At 38.8% G+C, this 23,868-nt stretch overlaps 1 protein-coding gene across 1 annotated transcript in view; it reads right to left on the bottom strand.

Moving 5' to 3' along the window:
• Positions 1–21,275, bottom strand: part of LOC106053619 (uncharacterized) — a 68,055-nt gene extending 46,780 nt beyond the window's left edge. The window contains exon 1 of the mRNA XM_056039016.1: positions 21,255–21,275. The gene's annotated coding sequence lies outside the window, so the exon portion shown is untranslated. The remainder of the gene's footprint in view (positions 1–21,254) is intronic.
• Between the last annotated feature and the right edge of the window lie 2,593 nt (positions 21,276–23,868).

Below are 23,868 nucleotides of genomic sequence, written 5' to 3'. Positions count from 1 at the left end.
GGGTGGACTCAAAGGCCTGCTTAGTATTCCGAAATCAAAATCACAGTCTTCACCAGGATCCCCCCCCCCCTTCCCCCAGAACCCCCTCGTTATACCAGCACGCTCCCAGTATAACTTCAGGAGAAATGTTTATTTCCAGCTATCCGAAGAGAAGAACCTGGAAAGAACTGAGGAGAAGATAGCGTTGCACAACACAACATGCCTGTGTGTAGTGTCTGAATGAACTCTTTTTGTTGTGTCTGTTCTATTTGTGTGTACGTTTCTGTTGTCCTTATGTGAGTAAAAAGTCCTTATCACAACACATTGCCATAAGAATCATAAAGCAGTCTTAGTCCTAGTAATTTACATCACCTTGTAAACTTAGTAATATATGATTACTGATGTGCCTGTACACAAGAGCACTACACACAAAAAGACCGCTAATACCTGACTTCCTTTTCAGGCACAAAACGGCCAGCCAGTGACTATATAGTTCTATACCAGTAAACAATTACCGCCCACTAGTATGACACTGACAGTGCTGGACAAAGTCACTGAATGCCTAGGTATTTTTAACACGTGGTCTGAATCAACTACTGGGCTTACCAACAGGACAACAACAACAAGTAGGAATCGCGGTATAGGTGTGACCTAAGAATCAGTACAGCTCAACAAGAAATGTCATGGTGGTTACCCATAATGCCGTCTGGCTGAAGCACGTAAACGTTTGAAATTGCGCCATACATGTTTGTGGATGTTGTGGACATCATTGGATGTTGAAAGAGGGGGGTTTTCCCTAATCACTTATAAATATCTCACATTAGGACCACATCGTCTGACATTAGGACCACATCGTCTGACGTTATGACACACAATCGACTGTGTAAAGACTCCCAATGTGGGTCTGTGTGTGTGTGTGTTTGTGTGTTAAGCAAGACAGGTATAAATTCAAACTAAACGACACGACGACAGTGTTACGGGGAGGGGGAATACAGGAGGACAGCTATTTTTAGAGCTGCTTTAGGACTGCGGAATGTTGGGGTTCCAGTGTATGTGTAACTTTATAAACTGTTTACAAATACTAACATACTTTGGAACACAGCTCGTGTCATATATAGTGACATTGCATCAATGCACAGAATGCACACTAACTACATACATACAAAACTAAGAAAATCATTCGCTAGCAAAGAACACACACGCCTATATACACACATGATTTAGAACAGATCTAATAACACGACCTTTAGAACTATCAAGAAACTCATTAACTTACTTTTTTTTTTAAAGTGGAACTGTAATTCTTTCAAATGTTTTCTAGTAAGAAACACAAATACCAGATAATTCCTTTCTGCATTTGCTGCTGACTTTAAACAAAAGTGTTCGGGTTACCTTGTACTAAGAGTGGTTATTTTCTAAAAACAAGAAGATAAGTGCGGTATCCGCTGGCTTGCGATTACCAAAACATTGATAAGGGGGTTCGAGTCGCCCCCTCCCAATGTCAAGGTTAAAACTCAAAGATAATAATGCAACGAAGTTCTGTCATTTTGAAAAAAAAAAATTCAGATAATCTTCAGTGTTTTACTAGCAGACACAATGCATTGCCCAAAGTCAAGAATTTAGAAAATGACAATAGTTGATTACTAGATAGTTCAGTCAATGGAATATAGGCTTATGACTACTTTACAACTACTACCTTACTGACTACGATAAAATCACTACATTACTGACCAAGATGCAACCACTACATTACTGACTACGATACAACCACTACATTACTCATGTCGAACTCGATCTTTCTATATGGGATTCCTCTTATCACACACCTGCGCTTATGTCCCACCTTCCTACGCCAATCCTTGAAGGAGTAGGCCGGTCGTGGTCTAATTAACAATAGAATCATGACTCAAGCGAGTAAATGTGAATGTACTCATTTATTAGAGATTTAATATGTTATTTCGAGGTGTTTAAGTCTTGATTGTTCATTTATTTATTGACTAGCTTCCAGCTCAAACTAACCAAAATATATATAAATATTACTTTTTGACTAAACTATACGATGCAAAGGCTAGTGTACAAAGTCTAGTAGTAGTGTGTAGTATGCTTCCTCTAGAATGAAAGTGTATATATCAGCCATTGATCCTATCAACTCTCATTCAAGACTGGAGTAAATTGAGGTAACTAGGTCTACTACTACCGCTAGAGTGTGTCGTGTACTTCATGAATTCAGTTTTAAAGACAGTAGGAAGGGCTGGGTGATCACGTGATGTGTCAGCTGGCGTACTTTACTTGTTCTTACCACACTTTTGTACTTCGATCTTTTTACTTCTTTCTCTCCTAACTGATGATACCAACGTTGATTTGACCCCATTAATTAAATTAATTTTTGGTTTTATAAACTTCAATTACAAAAAGAGCATGCATTCTTCTATCATTCTAGATCTATACCCAATAGAACATTTCCTGATGACATAAAAAAAAAGTTACAGAAGTTAAATCCTAACAGGGTAGTGAAACAAATGAACAAAATTAATAATTCCACAGGAACGTGGAAAATAATTACGGAGAGAAAGAGTTAAAGAGCAGGTTAGATAACTGATGTAACTTTGAGGTAGACTTAGCAGACTTCGACCTGACCTTTTTTTTTTTTTTTTAAACAAATTAAATTTAAACCAAGATCTATACGAAAATAATACTTTAAAACCTAGACTTGAGAGACGCCAGTCCTACAAAAGTGATAACAGCATCATAGAGCCATAGATCTGGTGACTAGGCAAAGATAGGTTCATATTTATATGTTTACATTCAATTTATACTAATATATCAAGATATTAACATCATTGGTCTCTTCATTACACTAAAACAGCCAATGTCAAGCTGACTTTGCAACTTGAATTTTAGTCACTTAGGTATCTAGACCAAGTTTAAGTCTAAGTCTAGTCTAGATCTAATCTATGCTAAGTTTTAACAAGAAAATGACACTTGCATGCGATTAGGAAGAGTGTAGTTATAATCCACAGCAGTGCACTTGATTCTTCATGTATTTAATTCCAAAGTGAAATAAACACACCACTTGAAACGTAAATAGAGGTGCTTGATTGCACGACACATCAACAACACACCCACTTGTTCTTGAGAAATAGAATTCATAGGAGCAGACAGAGTCACCCCGTCTCACAGTGTCAACATAATTAAACCTAGATAGAAATTTCGTTTTTACACCAGACCAGCTAGTACTTTTTTTTTAAACATGGCCAACCAAGCGTGTCTGGCCAATCGTATTGCAGCCGAATAAAACCGGCGGCCGCTGGTCCGTAGCAGAATTTTTAGATTTTTTTGTCAGTTAGGCTAGTAGGCCTTGCTAACCCCAACAGGTAGAAGTAATGGGGATCTAAAAAAAAAAAAGGGGGGGGGGGGCTAAGCGACCCAGTCCGGGCAGTATTGGTGACACTCGAAGCGGTCTTATTGTACACAACTTTTTTCAGCATTCCGAGCGTGCTTTGAATGATTGGCCTTGAAACTAGGCGGATAGAGGATTGAGGGAGGGAGAGAGGGGGGGGGGGAGGGGGATAGCCTAATGATTTGTCCAAGTATTTATCTGTTAGGATAATGTTACAAAGTGTGTGAGTGAATGACATCCTGAGGGAGACAATCCTTGTGCTAATTGTAGATGCCATTCACTATCTATGTGTGCATCATTATGTCCCTTTAGTTCCATGTATTACGTAAACTCTCTGGTCATAGTGAAGTGGACATGGTCGCTGGAATGAGAAAGTGAAAGTAAAGCCCACACAGCATCGGGCGTAACATGTGACACGCCCCTGGATAGGTCTGAAGGTCAATGAGTCTGTAGCTGGACAAGGAATAGATTTTTTTTTCACCACAAGCTCCTCGTGTTTCCATTGAGAAATTTTCATGATTGTATCTTTTGGGAAGGGGGGAGTGTGTGTCTATAAAGTAGGCTACATTAAGCTGTGGGTTTATTTGTCAACATTTGATATCAGGGCTTGTACAGTTGTTTGAAGTGTGTTAAGTAAGATACATCTACGTATCCAAGATGTCGATCATATTTAAGATACTGTGTTTTAATTAAGACTTTAAGACACAGTTGAGAGGTGTGCTTTGTTTTAATTAAGACTCCAAGACACAGTTGAGAGGTGTGTGATTTGTTTTAATTAAGACTTTAAGACACAGTTGAGAGGTGTGCTTTGTTTTAATTAAGACTCCAAGACACAGTTGAGAGGTGTGTGATTTGTTTTAATTAAGACTATAAGACACAGTTGAGAGGTGTGCTTTGTTTTTTAATTAAGACTATAAGACACAGTTGAGAGGTGTGTGCTTTGTTTTAATTAAGACTTTAAGACACAGTTGAGAGGTGTGTGCTTTGTTTTAAGACATTCTGTACCAAAAGAAGCACAAGGCACAGATAACGATGACAAGTGATCTATCTTATTATTCGGATTCCTCACAAATAGCCCACAAGGCGCCAGTTCTTTTACTTTCCAGAACTTGGTTCCTATACTTCTATTATAATAACTGGATCAGTGTTACCTCCTGGGCTATTCTACGTGTCGTCTGACAGGATTTCAAACGTAGCCCCCCCCCCCCCCCCAGGCAAACAGCGCCTTCCCGCCACGCCTACACAAAGTACAATGGCAATACTGGGGATCACATTTCACTATAAAAACACAAATACATACAAGCAACGTCAACAAAGTTCGGTGACTGACTTAGAGATCTCCTTGCTGCTTGTCCCTCACCTCCTCTCTCCCTTACTCTCTTGCAAAGTCCATGTCCGGGAGTAAGGACCAAATACCACTGTGACTGACCCACACTCTCACCAAACCATTGGCGCTCTATCGGGAATAGGTCTCTCTTACAGTGACGTGGAAAGGAAGATGACCTTTTTTTCAAGAAAAAAAAAGTTTCAATTTTGTACCAAACTATCACTATCCAACAATGCCGACATTTTGTACACAGCGTTGATAGCAAAAGAATGAGTGGGTGGGACTTGCTAAACCAGCGTTTCTAAACCTGTGGAGAGAGAACCTGGGGTAGCAGGGGGCGCTGTGGCGGTCTTATAGTGATTTGAGTACTGATTCAATAAAACGATATTATTACCAATTTTAAAAACAATTGAATTATTAATGTACAGACATGTTTTCACTTTTTATACCGGCTTCGAGACCGGCAGCAACACGACTCAGAACGTTCTCATGTAAAAAACAACAACATTTCTAGCACCGGAAGTTCGAATTTCTCTCGAATGCCAATATTCCATTGATGTATTTTTCGTGCCCAGAAACATCGACGCTAAGGCCCGTTACATAGTTATGTCTGGTTCCAGTACCTCGAATGTCTTTTACACTCCAGTATCATCCAGTTCTGTCCCCGCCCCCCCCCTTCTTTGACTTTGTATTCCATTTACTGTGATGAAGTATAAACTATAGAAGCCAGAGGAAGGCATTTCTGAAGTTAGATCTACAACATAAAACTTGGTGCTTAGCGCGCTTTCTCCAGCCCTGGCTAAACAGGAGAGGGGGGGTTTCCTCAAAGGTGATGTCCCAAGTACAAGGTTAAGTTGCACTAAGCTTTCGGACAATGCCATAGATCTAAGAATAATTATTTAATTATTTTCTGTTAGAGAATAGATTTTTAAAGATATTGATTCTTAGTAATTATAGTATTTAGTTTTCTATTAGTTCGCAGTTTCTATTGATATTTAAAGTTAACTGCTAATATTTACTAACTATTACCACAATGAATGGCAAGATATTACAATTCAAAAGAGCCAAATGACGTCTAAGCTTCTCGAAATGGCAACCTCGTCCCTGGTCAATTATGTAGTAGCCCCTTCTGAAGTGTGAACCTGCACTGAATAGCCACTCCCCTCCCCCAGGCTATCATTCTTACTGCTCTTCTTGCTCCGTTAAGGCCAATGTATAAATATACCAGCCCAAGCTACTATCGCACCGCCCCCTCCCCTTCTTTTTATGATCCGTGTAAGCCCAAAACCAAATTGATCAGGGGAAGTCCTAAACTAAATGTTCAGAGGGCGGCCAGGGATGCAAGTTCTGCACACTCAAGGAGGGGAGGAGGAGGAGGAGGCAGAGTTACATCACGTGGTTAGATACACTTTCGTCATTGGACAACTGGTGAGGGTGCAATGTCAAGGATAGTCAAAATGACACATACACTGAGCGTACTATTGGGAGACTGTCATCAGCATGGAGAATATTATAAAACCAGGAAGAAAAAAAAAAAAGAGTTTATGTTACACACAACTCTATGGTAGGCCGCGTGGCTCTGTCATACACACTATGAAAGATTTAGAATGTTTAGCATTCATTTGATAACCACAAATATACATACATGTATGCCACAGAAGATGCAACATATTATTTTCCTTTGACTTTTGATTATGTACAACTACTAAACAGTTACAAACATAGGTTAGTGACGCTAGTCATGAGTAAAGGAATGGCGTATAACGGAATATAATTTTTCATAGGCTCCCTACATCATTTGTATTACATTCGTCTACAGCTTTCTTTATATCTATGATATAATTCTTTTCCACTGTTAAAATGTTTCTAGCTCCTTCATAAAGTCTCCACCAAACATACACATTTAGATCACACAAAATAAAGAAATAACTGTAACAAAAGAAGAAAAAAAAACAAGATTACAAAAACAGTTTAAACACAAACTCAAAAGTGTTCCGCTCGGGCAGGTAAGAAGGCAGGTTTCAATATTTTCAGAAAGAATATCAGAAACTATGAACTGCCAACTATCAACAACTACAACCCTATCTCTGTTGATACAAAATGCAGCATTAAATAGTCGAAAGTAAGTCGATGCTCGTACTAAATAGTTTCCCAAGTTTGTTTACTATTAATAATGAATAGTTGTACAAATGGTGTATTTTTATGAAAAAAAAATGCTTGCATGTTTGATTTTTTATATTATTTTTTTCGCTTTCAGAAAAGAAAAAAGTAGCCGTTGCATCAGAGCATTGAAAGATCTAAAATATCATGATGTCGGATTTTCAATATCTTTTCTAGTTTACGAGATCTAAACGGGACGGACGGACAGACAGACAACACAAAACTAATAGCGGCTTTTCCTCTTTCGGACGCCGCTAAAAAAAATCTAAATTTCGACAAAAAAAAAAATCGGAAACGTAACTTTAACCCTTTCCATTGCCAGACATAGTGAGACTGTTAGTGAATAGCTTGCTTTGACTCCAATGCACATATGAAGAAATTAACTTGTTGGCTAAATGGCTTAGGATTGTATCACCGAACAGAAACTTGTTCTGCAAGTCTCGTGGCTGTTTCAAAGTGACGGAAATAAGACGGGGTTCAATCTCTACACGTCAGACTTCCAATCTTGAAGAGTTGTCACTTCTCATGTCAATACTTTAGACTACAAACTGATCTGCTGTAAACTCTGTAGTGACACATGTTTTATAGATTTACAAGTGTTTGATGCAAGGGGGTGGGTGGGTGTACTTTGGGTGACAATATTCAACAAGTGTTACTACATTTTTAAAAACATTTTCTTACATTGAAATGTAAATCGAGATTACGTTTGTTGAACAAAAACTCTAAAAGACTTGAAAGAGACACCAACAAAATACAGGAAACAGAGTCCTGCAGTTAAGTTCTACACACCAACAAAATACAGGAGAGTCCTGCAGTTAAGTTCTACACACCAACAAAATACAGGAGAGTCCTGCAGTTAAGTTCTACACACCAACATAATACAGGAAACAGAGTCCTGCAGTTAAGTTCTACACACCAACAAAATACAGGAGAGTCCTGCAGTTAAGTTCTACACACCAACAAAATACAGGAGAGTCCTGCAGTTAAGTTCTACACGTAGCATTTAATGTGTCCCCGCGTTGTGTAGTTTTATTTATTGTATTGTACAAGGCTAGTAACTGGTTTACTGTATCGTGAGTTCGCTACAAGAGTTGTCTCCCAAACGGATGGCTGCCAAACAGAAAGTAGGAAAGAATAGGAGAACATGAATACAGATCTCTTGCAAACGGATGGCTGCCAAACAGAAAGTAGGAAAGAATAGGAGAACATGAATACAGATCTCTTGCAAAGTGGTTGAATCACTCAGAAACAAAGTCATGTCTGTCTGGAAGTCTCTCATACAGAAAGTTCATTTTAACTCATGTCTTTTGGCAGAGCCATAGGATCCCAGAAGCAACCTTCTCGAGCCCCAAGGACAAGCAAGAATCTTGTGGGTGAACCATGACTCCCGTGAGATGGAGTCTTATCTAGGTTGAACCATGACTCCCGTGAGATGGAGTCTTATCTAAGGTGAATTGAGGAGCGATTTGTATTCATTTATTTATTATTTTTATTATTTTGTAACTGTGTGTGTGTATTACCTTGTAATGACATTCAAACTTTTCTTGCTTTGAAACCAGGGAATTGGAAGGAAGACAATAATGTGGACTTTAAAAAAAAATGTTCTCTAAAACTTTGAAGTCACACATCAAAGCTAAAGTTCAGCTGGTATATCCCAGTCAGACCATAGATCCGTAGCAAGAGTGACCCTACAGCTGGACAGCCAGTGGTGGGTAGTGTTTGACTTGACTTTCACTTTGTGTCAATATTATCGTGGGAGTGAAGCGGCGTGTATAAATGCCGGGAGAGGAGGGTGGCTTTTAAGGAGGACAAACTGTGATCAAAGGTGTGAGGTCAAATGTGTAGATGTGATAGATGTTAGCGGGGATAATGAAACAGTTAACGCAAACCCACTAGGTCCATAGAGGTGATAGATTGGCACAAACTATACAGAAGATGAAAGGGTTACCCTTCTATTTAATGGTAATATTATATTCTACACTTTTAAGTGAAAAAAAGGCCAATAGAGGTGATAGAGTGGCACATACTATACATTTGATTGATGGGTTACCCTTCTATTTGATGGTTTTAAGTGAAAACAAAGGCTGGAGGTCAACTATTTTGTAGCATTTTGCGATGAACATGTAAATGTGTTTTGAACTTCCATAGAGCAGCCACAACTAGTGTACAATGGTCAGTAACTGAGTACAATGGTCAGTAACTAAGTACAATGGTCAGTAACTGAGTACAATGGTCAGTAACTGACGGACGCGATCTGCACGATGAGTTATAGAGTTGACTTGACCAAATGGAGGAGCTGGTATTGCACTCACACATACTCTAGAAATCCAATAAGATTTTTTTTATCTGCATCTCTATCAGGACTTCAAACCAGACCCTTCAACTTAAAAGCCAGCACATGGCCGCCTCAGCCATCGTAGTGAAAATTGCACGTATTTCTAAACCTTTTTTTGTTCTCACGCACACACACTCTTACAGAAACAACCGTTAGCCAAGTGATGAGTTCCTCTATTAACAAATGATTAATTGCTGATACCGGATTCAAATAAGTGAATGCCATCAGGTCAAGATATAAAAAGAAACAAATTCAAATCCGGCAAGAAAATTCAAATTCAAAAAGGTCTTTCCAAACCAGTTAAATCTGGCTTGTTGTGGGAGATTACCATAACCTGTTGATCTACCAGAGTACTATCAGCACACAGCCCGGCCCCTCTCTCACACATACACCTGCCTCGTCTGCAGTTGATCAACAGACGTCACCGGCCACGCTTGACTAAACATCACAATGCGTTGTGCGTTACTCCCCCCTCACCCCCCCCCCAAAAAAAACCGCCTCTTTCACTCCACACACTCACACGCATTTCATGTCTGCATCAGTTCTCTACCTCCCGAGGTATTTTAGTGGCGTTCCATTATCATAAGGGCCCCCAACAGTAACCCACAGGGCAAAATATTTGACCAAGACTACGAGAGGTGGGCCACTGAGGGGGCTTTGGTTGTGTATTGTGGGCGTTACACCGGAGAATGCTGGGAAGATGGGCTTGTAGATACTTCTAACTATTTCTGAAGGTCTATAAACAAGGGAGCGAACCAGATAGGGAGGTAAATGGAAGGAGGGGAGGGAAGCAGTTGTTGCACTGACATATGGAATAACATTTTCCCATTCTTGTCTTTTAGTTAGCCCTTCGTCAGTAACCCAGTATAAGGGACTACTACCCCCTATATATATATATATATATATACCCCTCCCCTAGGGCCAAACCAACTAGGACAAAGTGTCCTTTTGTTACTTGTTGCTTATAATTGGAAGAAAATACCACGGAAGTTATGTGTCTTGCAGAAAAAAATATCAAGGTTAATATGTTTAGCAAGTGGAATGATACGCGCTTCCGATTGATTATAATAGTCACGTGGCTGCTATTAAAAACTTGTTAGTAGGTACTTAATTTCTGGACAATTTTTAATTCTAAGTGACCACTATTTCAGTAACGGCGCGATAGTGGGTGGATGTGTACGGTTCATAAAGCAAGATATATTAATAAACTCAAAACTGGTGAGCACTAGATACATAGTGCAGCCGTTTCTGAAAAAAAGGAATCCTATGTATGCAGTAAATTGACACTCAAACCTTCATTTGTTTTTATTTTTTTTATCTATTCGATCGTATGAAATAGTTTTAAACGAAATGACAATTGCAAAATTTAATAAAAAGATTTTAAAAAAAAAATTCCATCAACATTAAGGTTTTTGGTGTATACGGTGATCGGAATACATCAACTAGACTTTGTTAAAAGCATGTAACTTTTGTTTTGGTTCCATTATTCAGCAATGTAGAATCAAATTCAAATCAAAATGTTAACGTAGAAAAGATCACTTTTAATAACATTTAGAACAAACATCTACAACCGTAAAACAAATAGCCCTATAGTAAGTGTGTAGAGTCGGAACCAACACAAATACTTGGTCAATGTCTCCTCATAAGACTCGCGTGCTGTCATGGGCAGATCTAATATATAGTCTACTTGTATAACAGCACTAGGGGAGCCCTACACGTGACTCTGTGGTAGACATTGGTATGGAGCAACACGAGCCAACGTGTACTACTTGAGCTAATGAGGGGCCACTCGAGTCTCAATGTGAACTCGCACACTAAGTGTCAAAGGTTAGCCGGATCTAACCCTGTGAACTTTAAGCACAGGTTAAACGCTGCAGCCGGAGTCAAGAGGACGTTGCTTTGATGTAATACATAGCTATAATGCGTGCCACGGGATAATGTGGTCAGCACACTGACCGAATATGTGCTTTCATAGCTCAGAGTATTTAGATTTACGGCGATCCTAGTCAGGAAACGGTTGTAGCGTGAGCACAATCCAAGGCGATTGTGAGTTTCATACATGCCTGCTCCTTAACAACAAAAGGCAAGAAATAGATCAGAACTACTTCAAATCATTTTATTTCTAATCTAGACAAAATCAAGCTCTGTGATAAAATCAGATAAATGTTGTAGACATTAGTAATCATAGTTTTCTTTATCAAGATCCTATTCACAACAATAACACAACCTTTCACTCTCGCGTTCTGAAGTTGTCTCTCCTAACTAAGACCAAATGACAATACCACCTATGTTACATCATTCAGAACTAATCGCAAACCATTTTCCCACCGTCACCATAGAAACACACACACAACATTGGGTCATTCGTGGAAGAGGGTGTCTTAGAGGTTTCCAGGGTAATACAAATTGAAACTTGTGTCGAATAAATCTCGATGAATTATACCAGCAGAGAGAAAAAGCAATGGTGGGCTGACTACTGAACTGCCCAGCAGAGAGAAAAGGCAATGGTGGGCTGACTACTGAACTGCCCAGCAGAGAGAAAAGGCAATGGTGGGCTGACTACTGAACTGCCCAGCAGAGAGAAAAGGCAATGGTGGGCTGACTACTGAACTGCCCAGCAGAGAGAAAAGGCAATGGTGGGCTGACTACTGAACTGCCCAGCAGAGAGAAAAGGCAATGGTGGGCTGACTACTGAACTGCCCAAGAGACTGCTAGGCCCAGTAAACTACGTCCAGTAGTCAACTAAGTCGGTTATGTCCAGTTGGCTATGACTGGTAGACTGCTACGTTCCGTAGATTGGTAAGTCCAGTAGACTGGCATGCCCAGTAAATAAGTATGTCTAAAAAGAAATGAGAGTGGCACAAACTTATGGCTTTTTTGTTTGTGCACAAATGGGACACTTTGACATGACATCTTGTAGAATGTATCAAGGTCACTAAAAGTTATTTATTGATTTCTTTATTTACCATCGGAACTGTTACAGTCGTACAAATGTTAGGGAGGAGAGGGGGGGGGCGGTAGATAAAAAGATGCGCCCAGGGCTTTAGAATGAGGATACATGACAACTAACTACCTAATATGGAGAACGATAAACTCCCGTGACGTCATGACCTGGTTTCAAATTACTCGAAACATTTTAGATAGCTGTTTGGAGTTGGGTGGTGGGGGGAATAGGAAGTGTTTGTGTGTGGGGGTGAGGGGGGTAATAGGAAGTGTTAGTGTGTGTGTGTATGTGTGAATGGAATAAAAATGGGGGGGGGGGGAGGAAAGTACATTGGTGTGTGAAGTGAACTAAGTGTCAGTTTGTGTACAAATGTTGTACAAATGTACACATCAACAACAATTTAGAGTTCGTTTGTTTACATAGATACCTCCACAGTTTGACCAAAGCTTGTATCAACTCACTCTGTCTGCTCAAATCTTGGACACGTTATTTGTCCCACTTCCAAGTCTCGGATCAAGTTGAAACGTTGCATAATTATTCATTGTCGATGACAACACACGAATCAAGAAAAAAACAAACTAAAGGGAGATTAGCCTTGCAATAATGAGAGATATGGTAGCGATTAAACGGTGCCCCCCCCCCTTCCAAAGCGCGAATAGGACTTCTGCCAGCATGCAAGATAGCAGGCTCTAAGATGTTTTAACACCAGAAAAAATACTTACTCAATTGTGTACAGTTATGATTGATTCAAAATAAGTGATGCAATTTCATTCAATAGAAGCGAGTTTTTTTTTTTTTTTTTTTACAGTTGGACTAGTTCTTTAAAATCAGTTCTTGTTAAATAATATAAATCAAAACAGGCGCATAGGCTCTATATAAATGACACTGATTCAATATTTTTAGAGCTTAACACATAACTTTGTTTAGTTAAACATCCATTAAATAAGTTTATTTCTTTGATGTTATTTCAATGTCAAAATAAAAACAAATAATTATGAAGCAACTCTGCAAGGAACGCTTAAATTTGGGACAGTGACACTGCAAGTAGGTCAGACTTTTTTTTGTCACTCCATGAAAAGAAGAGAAGAAATGAGTAGGTCTACACGTTTGGCCCTAAATGTTCCCACGCAAAAGAAAAGAAATCCTATCTCAAATATACAGTTGGAATGTGCCACCAGCTAGGCGAATAGTGTGTCGTCTGCATAATACTTCATTTTTTTTATATATATACATTTGTAGACCATAACAAAGACTTTGTTAAGAGTCAACAAAAGATCCGGCTCTTCTCACCATTATAAAAAAGTAACATTATTATTTGTTAAATTGCAGACGTTTGCAAGTAAAGAAACAGTCCTAACCCTGGATTTTGACGTTAAGGACTTTTTATTTACAAGTGTGGGTTGCTAAGGTAACAATGACGCCATTATTCTTTATAACGGCACAAAAAAAAAATCAACAATATAAATTGACTAGATCTAACCAATCGCTTCATTAAAAACATTAAATGCATTGTTGAGCTAGCACTAACTATCCACTCAGTGCATGGCAATGCATGTCACATTTGCCCACAGATAAAAACTAATAATCATCAATACAAATGTGCCTACATTAGCTGAAAAGGTTGCCGAGTACACCAGGCCCCGCCCACTGACCTTTCTTGAACTACAAGTCCCGCGTGCAAAGGAGAACTGTGGGATTGCTAGATGGGCTTACCAACAACAGGGTAGACAGGTAGAAGGTAGCAAGTTTCTTTTAAGTGAAAAAAAAAGTTTTGGTTTAAATTGGTGTCTGGTAGCAATCTTTAACTCTAACCCTTTGTGTGTATTATTTAAAAAAAAATGTAACATCTTTATATTCTGTCTTTTCTAGTCAAACAGCTATCGTTAGCTAAGAGTTAAATAGATTCAAATGAAAGTCTTAAAAATACATGTATAAACAAAATAAAAATGTTTTTTTTCCTAAAACTGAATACTTCATACTCTTCTATGTACTCTGACAATGTCAGGATGAGTTGAAGTCAGGATGAGTTGAAGTCAGGATGAGTTAAAGTCAGGGTGAGTTGACTGAGAACTGCACGGCGACAATAACATCAGGTGTCACGAGGTAGCAGATGTTGTGGCTATACTACAAAAAGGGACACTGATATTTACAGTTGTGAAGAGGTGACCGGGGGGGGGGTCAGTAACGACTGATAACTTAGATACATATTGTTTGTGGACAAAAAAACAATTGTAATGTCTCCACTGTGTCAAAACGTAACAAAGCCACGGATCAGCTTCAGCACTTGGGAACACTAGGAGATTGGGAACACTAGGAGATTGGGAACACTAAGAGATTGGGAACGATAGGAGATTGGGAACACTAGGAGATTGGGAACACTAGGAGATTGGGAACACTAAGAGATTGGGAACACTAAGAGATTGGGAACACTAAGAGATTGGGAACACTAGGAGATTGGGAACACTAAGAGATTGGGAACACTAAGAGATTGGGAACACTAAGAGATTGGGAACACTAGGAGATTGGGAACACTAAGAGATTGGGAACACTAGGAGATTGGGAACACTAAGAGATTGGGAACACTAAGAGATTGGGAACACTAGGAGATTGGGAACACTAAGAGATTGGGAACACTAGGAGATTGGGAACACTAAGAGATTGGGAACACTAAGAGATTGGGAACACTAAGAGATTGGGAACACTAAGAGATTGGGAACACTAGGAGATTGGGAACACTAGGAGATTGGGAACGATAGGAGATTGGGAACACTAGGAGATTGGGAACACTAGGAGATTGGGAACACTAAGAGATTGGGAACGATAGGAGATTGGGAACACTAGGAGATTGGGAACACTAGGAGATTGGGAACACTAAGAGATTGGGAACACTAAGAGATTGGGAACACTAAGAGATTGGGAACACTAAGAGATTGGGAACACTAAGAGATAGGGAACACTAAGAGATTGGGAACACTAAGAGATTGGGAACACTAGGAGATTGGGAACACTAAGAGATTGGGAACACTAAGAGATTGGGAACACTAAGAGATTGGGAACACTAAGAGATTGGGAACACTAGGAGATTGGGAACACTAGGAGATTGGGAACACTAAGAGATTGGGAACACTAAGAGATTGGGAACACTAAGAGATTGGGAACACTAAGAGATTGGGAACACTAGGAGATTGGGAACACTAAGAGATTGGGAACACTAAGAGATTGGGAACACTAAGAGATTGGGAACACTAGGAGATTGGGAACACTAAGAGATTGGGAACACTAAGAGATTGGGAACACTAGGAGATTGGGAACACTAGGAGATTGGGAACATTTAGTTCACCCATAATTTTCCTACTAAAGTAGCTTTTTTTTTTAAATACATTTACATCTTTATGACATTTGGGTGGACGTGACTGACCACTGACGTCCAGAAACAGGAGGCAACAGCGCGATAGGGGCAAACGAAGAGAAAGTATTTACACACAAGATTTATTTCTGTCCAGGAGCTTTGAAGTGAGAGAGAGAAACCCAGTTGACAGCACAGAATTTGACTGGGATGGTACACAACACCCACATCAACAACTGAAAAAAAAAAAAAAGATCTGGACTCTTTACCTCAAGATCTAACAATAAACCTCAATAATCAGGCACTTATCTTAGCACCCCTCAATAATCAGGCACTTATCTTAGCACCCCTCAATAATCAGGCACTTATCTTAGCACCCCTCCGCTTACAACAGGAGGGAAGGTATTGGAGCACAATGAAGCCGTTTTTTTCTGTCCCTGTCTAAAGCCTCGTGTCTACGTTTGGTATATTTGGTTCTATTTCAGTTCAGTCATGAGCCAGGTCTCTATTCGCTCACTCGTCAGATGCTTCTCTGTATGGGGTTACATTGCAACAAAATATATCTGCCGTCTGATGCACAATTTCGACATTCATTGCGCAGGACAAGATCTTTCCAGTGTTCAAAGCGACATCCCCCCCCCTCTCTCCTGCAAATGCACAAAGTACAACCCCCCTCCTTTTTTTTCTTTATCAAGGTACTTTCTCGCCTTCCCCGTATACAAATAAATGAAAATACGAGTCTTGTGCTGAGAACGGGGCCAGGGGATGCAATTCTTCAAGTGATCTGATAACTCCTGTGGCTGAACCAGATTTACCGAATAAAGCTCGTCATTGTACGTTGATCTGATGCTTAGTCCAATGATGTGGGCGGAGTCCAAGAGACTCGAAGCATGGCCACACATTGAGGTGGGAACCAAATAGAAAGTACGAGTGACACAATAATAATATAATAAAACCAAAAACAATCGTGTGGGGAATATATATATATGTGTGTGTGTATGTATGTATGTATGTATGTATGTATGTGTGTATGTGTGTATGTGTGTGTGTGTGTGTGTGTGAGTATAAAGGTGAAAGCTAGTTTAGTGACCCTGAAATGGGGAGGGAGGGAGAAAAGGGGGGGGGGAGGACATGAGTGTACTAAATCACTAAATGTACTTTGATATGAAAAAAAAAAGATGTCTAATTACTGCAGCATTTTGAACACATTTCATATATACAAACATAGACACATGCTATAAGTGAATGTATCAATTAGAGCATTAACAAGGTTCAAAGATAGTTTGTGTGATCATCTAACTAAATGATGGTAAAGGGTCAAGTTCTCATTCAAAGCACCAATGAAGAAATGACTTTGGTTTGTTTAATTTGTTTAATCTATATCTATATGTACTCTATCGAAAACTGCTTAGTAAATGATGTTTTAAAATAGATTTTACTTATCTACATTCTTTCTCTTTTAAAACAAAAGTAAATAGTTTCTATTTAAATGTTGGTAACTTGTACAACAAAAAGCATGTAATTTAGGAATAGAAATATTTGTTGAACATTATTTTAGAAAAGAACAAAGCCATTTGTTTAAATGTTTTACAAATTTACAGTAAACTAAGTCCCTTGATATTATAGTCTACCCTGTTCTCTTTTGTTTTTTACTTGATAGGGAATAAATCTAAAATGGTCAATTTTTTATGAAAGAAATGCTTGAATATCTCATTTTAAAAATTAAACCTTCCGCTTTCAGAAAAAAAAGTAACCGTTACACCAGAACATTGAAATACCTAAAATATCATGTTATCGGATTTTAAAAATATATTTTCTAGTTTTAGCTATCTAAACGGGACGGACGTACGGACGGACAGACAGACCACACAAAACTAAAGGCAACTAGTACCCTTCCGGGGGCCGCTAATACAGAAAACACTGTAATTATTATAAGGCAAAAAATGATTAGCATGAAAATATGATTTTCTAAAAAAACATATCGCTATAAATATAAATTAGCTTAAAATATTTAAAAAAATATCGCTATAAATATAAATTAGCTTAAAATATTTTAAAAAATATCGCTATAAATATAAATTAGCTTAAAATATTAAAAAACATATCGCTATAAATATAAATTAGCTTAAAATATTAAAAAACATATCGCTATAAATATAAATTAGCTTAAAATATTAAAAAACATATCGCTATAAATATAAATGAGCTTAAAATATTTGTAAAAATACATTCGTGTTCGTGTGTGTACTAATAAAATCAAGGGGCGATTAATGCGCTAGATCAAATCGAAAGAAACGAATTGATGTGCTGGGATAGATAATTGCCTGGATAAACTAAATCAACCTTTAACCAACAGATGAAAGGAGCGCCACTACCTGACGTGACCATCCATCATGAACTATGCCTCGATCCGTGTCCACTAGTTCTCGCTCACCGAGTGATCTATCAACATACACTCCACACTACTAAGACGACCCCCCCCCCCCACACACACACACCAAACCTGCCTTAAAAAAAAATAATAATGATAATTTAAGATTGAACTGCTGGGATAGAGCACCAAGTCCGGGTTAAAAATGAGTCTAAGTGTTGATCTTTGGGAGAGCGTTGGAGGGGGAAGAAGCTATCTGATTTGGATGAAAGATTTTAAAATTTTGAGTGTTTGTGTGTGTGTGTGTGAGTGTAAGTGGGTGAGTGTGTGTGTATATGTGTGCGAGTGTGTGTGTGTGGAGAGAGAGAGAGAGATGGAAAGGGAGAGAGGTTCGACCTTTGCAAAATGAGAAATCTTTATTGAAAACCTTGACAATGTCTTGAGTCATCACACCAGATTAGACAAGTCTTCTCTTAGATAGCAGTAGAGCAACAGCTAAAATACGTCTGTGTCTGGGTCACTGACCTACATTTATGTAAATGTTCATTAATGTCTAAGATTGTCACTTTCTTTCCTAGTCTTGTCATAATTCAGAAGTCTTTTTTTTTATCATTATTATTATGATTAATATAAAATCAATGTATCGTTATTTGTAAATATGCAACTTTTCAATCATAAACTAGAAGTCTTAGAAGAGATTGTGATACAAACTTATAGTCGTAAAAGTGGCCTGGTGGTGGTGGTGTGTGTGTTCATTAATGCAGCCTTTGTGCCAGGAAAAGAAATGACATTCAAGCCACGACAGCAGTTAAAATTAATGATCACTTCTTGTGTAACACGAACCTCAGTGTCCGAACGAACTGCAAGAGGAAACCATAAATGCAGAGTTGCGCAGACTGACCGCCCTTGCTGGTAAAAATAGCTCACATGCATCGCCTTTGTAGTAATAACTAGTGATTTAGCCAACTTGGGTTTATTTACGTATTTATTTGTAGATAGAGATTTCACAGTTACAGAAATAAGTGATTAAAATGTTTTTTCCCTGGAACAGTTATCTAAGTCCCGGGGAACAGTTATCTAAGTCCCGGGGAACAGAGATTGACATTTTTAACGTCCTGAAATATATTTCAACGAGACGGTAGTTTTAGTTCAATTAGTCAAAGGATGATCAATGGGAGGGGTTAAAATGGGTTAAAAACGCATCCAATGTCTACCTGTAACTGAGGACTACATCTGACACCTGACACACACATTTTCTGAGACATGAAAAGGAATAAACTATCATTCCCTCAACAGGCTCGATAGACGGATTTGAACCCAAGACTGCGTGTTGACAGGAACGTAGATCTAGTTCTAACTGAAAAAGGGTTTATATGTAACTGGGACTTTATAACTGGATGGTACGCTGCAGATACAACTTTGTCAGGGGCGTAGATGTCGTTGTAACTGAAGGGGCTACTCTATAGGTGATGGAGTTGACGTGTTTGACCTAATTATTTAGACTTTGTTGCCTGCCAGCGGACATGTAACAGGCATTCTGCAATTCTGCAGGCGACAGGCACTATGCAGGCGACAAGCACTCCGTACAGAATGTCTGTTCTTCTACAGAAAACTGTTTTCATTTTGCGTAAGGAAGAAGCGGTGTGTGTGTGTGTGTGTGGGTCATGTTGAAATAATTGAGAAAAGTTAATATGTGCTTACTGTCATAATGTATCCTAGACATACAAATACCCCCCCCCATACAAATATGTTTATTTTTTTGTAAGATTAATAGCCAACGATTTACATACCGGTATACACTAATGGGTTATAGGACTATTAACATGTTTTACTAAATTCTAAGTCTCAATTAATTACACCTTTAAGACTGCCTAATTCATATTTCTGAACACAGTTTTGACAAGTGAGCATATAACAAAGAAGAGTATAATAGATGTGGATTTCTAGTATAAAAATAGAAACTTACCAGGTCTATTATTTAGTGGCAGTTAAAAGGTCCATATAGAATATTGATATAGAATCTAGATTGGATGTGTCTGTGTAGATTAAATGTTTTTGTTTCAACACTTTAAACTGACAGTAGTAGTGAAGTAGATTTATAAAAAAAACAATTATCATTATTTGGATGTAACCTAATCATAGAACAATACGTTTGTCTCCTTAGAACACACAGCACTGAATAAGTTATCCTGTTGGGAAAGTCATTGTCCCGCTCGTTTGTTGTTGTTATTTTATATACACACCACAAATCTCATGTAAAAGTTCAAATTGTTGACATGCACTAGTATCCTGACTGGTGTGTTACACACTGCCCGTGTTTGGCGGGGACCAGTCAAGAGGGGAACAAGTGACGTCACGCGACAAGGGCAGACAATACCAAGGAGTCTGTATTATTTCGGTTAGTTTTATGATCTTTTTGAAGGCGTCGCCCACAGTGGGCAGGAACACTGAACAGAGGGTGGGGCGACGTAAAATGCTGACTTTATGAATACTCCCTCCCCCTCCCCTACCCGCCGTTGTTACGAAGTGTTTAGTTAGAATGACGTAACGTAATGACTTTGATCCAATGATAATTAATGGTAGCCAAGCCAGGACCCACTGTGAACAGTAACATAGAAGAGTTGCATGATAACCACAGCTACCATTGAATTCAACAAATAACAAGTTGATTGTTATCTACGAAGGTCACCGCTCTGATAGGCAAAGAAAAACATGTCTGTTACCTTTTGAATTGCAGGAGTGGGTAGGTGGGTAATGTATTGTTCGGGTGGAAATTAGACTGACCCAACTGACCAGACAATTGCTGTTTGACTTTAAAAAGACACTTGGTCATCGATCCAATGTTTATTGTCCATTCCTCCAGACTTGGCGCAATCACAGGTGACACAAATGACACAAAATGTGAATGGCCAATTATTGTGCGAACGTCAGAGAAGGACAATAAAAGCAGTGGCGTAGCGAAGTGAAGGGAGGGCGGCCCGCCGTGGCTCAAATGAAAGGAAATATTGGCGTTCTTCTCTCTTCCTCTTTGAGAGAGATACACCTCAAAGTCTGCTTCAGCTCTGAAATGTAACGTCTGCTATAGCTCTGAAATGAAACGTCTGCTATAGCTCTGAAATGTAACGTCTGCTACAGCTCAAGGCTTTACGATAGTGTCTTGTGGTCAGCACAATGTGATGTCTTGAAGAATGTATATTTCATAAGAAGGAAGGTAACTCAGAAATACCACACATGTAAGAACAGCTTAACTCTCTCTCTCTCTCTCTCTCTCTCTCTCTCTATATATATATATATATATATATATATATATATATATATATATATGTGCCTATCTTAAGTATATTGATACAAATATACACACGTAAACTTATATATAAAAGCTGTTACCTTACTTTGTGTAAGCAAACTAAAGAGGTATTTTCTCCGTTACAAAACACACACACAATAATGACTTCATTTATTGACATATTTTTCCGGAGAAGAAAAAAAAAGAACATTTTGGGAAACTCCGATCTGAAGGCAGATTTGATCATACCTAATAGATTGTGGTTTTAAATATAGCATACACTGTGAAACGTGTTGGTCGATTCTTTTTTTAAATCTCATTCACGTTAGAACCAAAGTGAAAGTGTATTAATACTTATATCCACAAAATCGAAAGGAAAATTTTTTTTTCAATAATAATCTGGTTGTATAGTTAAAGACCTGACCTAAAACCTTTGCCGCCCTGTAGAGGTCAAGGTCTAGGATTTATTCAAATTTACTTCTGGAATATTAAAAACTTTGTATGGTAAAAGCAAGCAAACAATAAATAATACTTAAAAAAAAAAAGGTTCTTCTAATGGGAAAATTTACAGTCATTTCTCTCATCACTGTTAGATGTATTTCCCTTTTTCGCTATCCAACAAAATTAATTAATGGCCACTATTTCATTGATTAATAGGTCATTTTCCTATCGATTCATGTTTTATTAGGAACAATGAATAATTGTGTGCCAAGTTTCAACTTGATCCGAGAATGCGAAGTGGGAGAAATCAAGTGTTCAAAATGTGTACCAGAGTGAGTCCCAGAGATGATATAAACCAAAACATTTTCTGAAAATATCAGTGACATCGTGATTTCCAGTATCCTCCCGTACACTGAAAACAAAACACGAAGCACCAAGTTGAATGAACTGGCTACTTATAGAGGAGCCTCTCACCGCCTTCCTTCAGTACCATCAACAGGATCTAGTAGCTTTTGTTTCCTTTCTTTCTTTTATCAAAGCTAATTAATAACAGCACAATTTGTGAATACTTTAAATGGTCGCTATTAGTTTCGTGTGCTCTGTCTGTCCATTCGTCTGTCACGTTGGGGTTAGCTGGAAAAATTATTGATAAGTCTATGCGATTTATAGGTGAGTCTTTGTAATTTTGTTATTTATGTTATAGACAAATATTGTGTAATCAGAAAAGGTCGAGCTCGAATGGACTAGATCAAGTGGACACGCTTTGATAATAAAATGTTTTTCCAGCAAGTAGAACTATAACACAGCCATTAAAAAAATAATGAGAGTAAGAAGTAAACATTTTGTCCTGGAGAGCTCTCCTGGTTGGGACTTGTACCACAGACAGGGCAAGGAAGACAATAGAAGTCCTTATCGTCTGGTGATATTGAGTCCAGCGGTGAAATGAGACTCCAGGTGGATCTGGCGGCGCTGGTTTAGGATAGTAGGATGTTAGTATGTTAGTAGGATGTTAGTAGTGGTATATCAATCACACGAGCCAAGTCAGCGAAAACATAGCATTCAGAGAAGACAAGGGGGGAAATAGAGCGTCAGGTTTTGGTTTGGAATACTTACTTGCTTGCTTACTTACTTATAATGATTGGCCCTAAATCTATATTAAAGGAGAGAGAAATAGAGAGAGAGAGAGAGAGAGAGAGAGAGAGAGAGAGAGAGAGAGAGAGAGAGAGAGAGAGAGAGGGAAAGAGATAGATCATTTAGGCGTCAGATAACTAGTGGCTCCAAATTAAAACGTCTGCTTGCATTGGGTTTTGTGTGTGGGGGTGTGTGAATGGAACCTTTCGTCAGGGCAACACTAAAACTTAGGGCATCTTCAGTAAAGTTAAAAAAGTAATTACTTTACTTAGATGGTCAGTGTGCTGGCTTAATCTATGCGACTGCCAATTTTACTTTTTTTTTTTACCATTATATTGTCCTCACATTTGTCCATATTGCTTCTCTTCATTTTCCTTTTTTTTTTAATTTTTTTTTAAAGCAGATTACTGTTATTTACTTTTGTATGAAAATCCACTACAGCAGCAGACGACACTGCAGTGCCAGCAGACGAGATTTCGACATCAATTCTATGGTTTCATCAAGACTCAAGGTAGAGCGCTCACTAAAGTGTCTGAAGATCTTGAGTTCAGCAATCTAGTCCACGAAGCACTGTGACTATAAATATATTATAGTGAGCTAGACCTGTTCTGTCATCAGTTCAAATGAGGTTACTGGAATAAGATGGGAGCTGAAGAAGAAAGCTGCTCAGAACTGAGTTCGGTCGTGTGATTACGGCCCTATGCTCCCCTGGTAGTGCACAGGATTAAGTAAGTCAGACCAGCTCGGTGAACTCCCAAGTTTCAAAAGTAAATGTCACTATATGGTCACATTCTATTTATAGATTTGTGACTTGTTCGGAAATGTCGTTGAGAAAATATCTTTGTTTTTTACGACCTAAACCTAAATCGATATTACAGTCACTGTGTACCAGTGGCGTAGGCTTGGTCACTGTGTACCAGTGGCGTAGGCTTGGTCACTGTGTACCAGTGGCGTAGGCTTGGTCACTGTGTACCAGTGGCGTAGGCTTGGTCACTGTGTACCAGTGGCGTAGGCTTGGTCACTGTGTACCAGTGGCGTAGGCTTGGTCACTGTGTACCAGTGGCGTAGGCTTGGTCACTGTGTACCAGTGGCGTAGGCTTGGTCACTGTGTACCAGTGGCGTAGGCTTGGTCACTGTGTACCAGTGGC

Source organism: Biomphalaria glabrata, chromosome 8 (genome assembly GCF_947242115.1).
Source record: "Biomphalaria glabrata chromosome 8, xgBioGlab47.1, whole genome shotgun sequence".
Taxonomy (NCBI): Eukaryota; Metazoa; Mollusca; class Gastropoda; family Planorbidae; genus Biomphalaria; species Biomphalaria glabrata.
Note: the sequence above shows the minus strand (reverse complement) of the source record. Positions and strands in the feature narration are given on the sequence as shown.